The 2,870-nt window shown below is 44.1% G+C and overlaps 1 non-coding gene across 1 annotated transcript; it reads left to right on the top strand.

Annotated features, from left to right (window-relative positions):
• The first annotated feature begins 2,280 nt into the window (after positions 1-2,280).
• LOC126012431 (small nucleolar RNA SNORA73 family) lies at positions 2,281-2,484 on the top strand. The gene has a single exon (XR_007496904.1). It is a non-coding gene; the product is annotated as a small nucleolar RNA SNORA73 family (small nucleolar RNA).
• Positions 2,485-2,870: the final 386 nt, after the last annotated feature.

Raw genomic sequence — 2,870 nt, 5'->3', positions numbered from 1 at the left:
AGGAGATTCTGTACATCAGGGAGGTGTCTAGTACAATATATCAAGTTTTTCATCTCTTCTTTACATTATGATTGTGAATTGTTACTTACATAGAAAAGGAACACAGGGGCCGGAGAGATAGCATGGAGGTAAGGGGTTTGCCTTTCATGCAGAAGGTCATCAGTTCGAATTCCGGCACCCATATGGTCCCCCGAGCCTGCCAGGAGTGATTTCTGAGCATAGAGCCAGGAGTAATCCCTGAGCGCTGCCGGGTGTGACCCAAAAACCAAAAAAAAAAAAAAAAAAAAAGAAAAGGAACACAAAATCCATCCGTACATGTATATAAAAACACCTGGAAAAGTTGACCCCAAAGTAAGTATTTCCAAAGAATAAGAGTGAGATGAAAGATAAACTAGGGCCCGGAGAGATAGCACAGCGGTGTTTTCCTTGCAAGCAGCTGATCCTAGACCAAAGGTGGTTGGTTCGAATCCCGGTGTCCCATATGGTCCCCTGTGCCTGCCAGGAGCTATTTCTGAGCAGACAACCAGGAGTAACCCCTGAGCACTGCCAGGTGTGGCCCAAAAACCAAAAAAAAAAAAAAAAAAAAAAAGAAAGATAAACTAGACTCCTTGGTGGCACATGTTAAGCAGACAAACAGGAGACCAAACCCTGCTTCAAGTTTGGCACATTAAGGGAAATTAAGGCAGTGAAAGAAGAGTTTAAAAATGTGTCCAGAGGGGCCGGGAAGGTGGCGCTAGAGCCTTGCAAGCGCTAGCGTAGGACAGACCGTGGTTCGATCCCCCGGCATCCCATATGGTCCCCTCAAACCAGGAGCGACTTCTGATCGCATAGCCATGAGTAACCCCTGAGCATCAAATGGGTGTGGCCCAAAAACCAAAAAAAAAAAAAAAAAAATGTGTCCAGAAAGAGAATGCTGGGCATCTGCTGAGCAATCTCTGAATCCACAAGCCAGAAGGACAGCAGTCAAGTCAGCACTGCTGTGTGGCACTTTCTCTGCACCTCTAATCAACACTGCATCTTCCTTGGTCAGACATGAATGAGCTTCAAGACGAGGTGAATCTGGCAGATCTTCAGAGCTGTAAAGCACTTGATGGGAACGGACAAGTCTATTCTCCTATTCCCCATACAGTGAGAAGACACTACCATTTAAGGTCACTTCAGTTTTTTGTTTTAACCTGATATTTTGATTTTTCAATAATCTTACATGGGCTTGATGGGGGAGAAGGAAGCCCTACTTAAAGATTCCATATAGAGGGCCTGGAGAGATAGCACAGCGGTGTTTGCCTTGCAAGCAACAGATCCAGGACCAAAGGTGGTTGGTTTGAATCCCGGTATCCCATATGGTCCCCCGTGCCTGCCAGGAGCTATTTCTGAGCAGACAGCCAGGAGTAACCCCTGAGCACCACCGGGTGTGACAAAAAAAAAAAGATTGAAAATGTCCTTACAATTTACCAAATGGAACTGGCTGAACTGCAGAATTGTGATTCTCTGAAAGACGCATTTAAGTCAAGTAACCTTTTGAATTTATGTGCATCTCTCCCCTCTGAAACATATCCAAATATCAGAAACCATGCACTCAAAATGGTCACCATCTTTGGTAGCACTTATGCCTGTGAACAGACTTTTTCAAGAATGAAACATCTGCAATCTCCAACCAGATCAAGATTAACTGATGCCCACTTGCATCACTTGTTACGGCTGGCAGTGACAAATATGGAACCGGACATTGACCATCTCATTAGCCAAAAGCAGGCCCAAAGTTCCCATTGAAATACTGGTGCATGATCTGTTTATTTATAAATGGTTTTCATTTTATTTATATAAGATATGTGCAGCGTGAGTAGGAATTAGTAGCTCATATAGTCCGGCCCTCCAGCTCTCTAAGGGACCATAATCCAGCCCCCACTTTAAAAAGTTTGAAGACCCCTGTCTTATAGCATTAGAATCAAATGACTTTTTGCCGAAGAAAAAGTGGATGGAATTTTGTCCTTTTGGTTTGATTGTATCAATATAAGTAGAATTTGATATTTACATCTAGTTGATCTGTCTAAATGCAATACCTAATACTATGGTTCTAGAAGAGGTGGTTGTCTGGTATTTGACTAGCTGAATCCTGCAACTTTGCTGACTTATCTTTGTAGGAGCATGTGATGGTGACCTATGAACCCCACCGATATTTAAGATACGTGGGTTGGTGTTGAAATTGTGTATGAGTGCAATTGGAGAGGTGGCAAGGCCGGCTATCTTCTCTGCCATGTGCTTCTTGCTGCGTGTTTGATTCCAACGTGGATATCCCGGGAGGTCACTCTCCCCGGGCACTGTCCAAGTGGCGTAGGGGAGCATAGGGCTCTGCCCAATGATGTACAGTCCCTTTCCACACCGTTGGAGATCAAGCTGGGCCTTGAGTCTGCGCCTGCATATTCCTACAACTTCTCAGAGTCCTCTGGACCATGACTGAGGAGACAAACCATGCAGGAAACAATATAAGTGTAGTTTGTTAGAGCAAATGTAAGGTAAGGGGAAGGTGTCTAATGTTCTTTTTTTGTCTTTTTTTCAGGAGAGAAGAGGAGCAGGACCTTTGCTTCCTAACACTGCAAGTTCTTATTTTTCCTTACTGTTAACCAGAGAGCTGCCATTTCACAGTTCAGGCCTGAAACTACAAAGATAAAATGAGCACCAGGCCCACCCCATTCTTGAAATGAGGTTGGGAAGTTATTAGATAAGTAAGGGCTTGGGGCAACCTGGCAATTGGGCAAGAACTAACCAGGTTGACAAATGTCCTGGGAACTATCAACATTTCAGGCTTAAGGGGGGGATGGATTTATTTCTGGTTGGTGCTGTAGGGTTTATTACTGGGACTTGGATTAAGA

Source organism: Suncus etruscus, chromosome 6 (assembly GCF_024139225.1).
Source record: "Suncus etruscus isolate mSunEtr1 chromosome 6, mSunEtr1.pri.cur, whole genome shotgun sequence".
Taxonomy (NCBI): domain Eukaryota; kingdom Metazoa; phylum Chordata; class Mammalia; order Eulipotyphla; family Soricidae; genus Suncus; species Suncus etruscus.
Note: the sequence above shows the minus strand (reverse complement) of the source record. Positions and strands in the feature narration are given on the sequence as shown.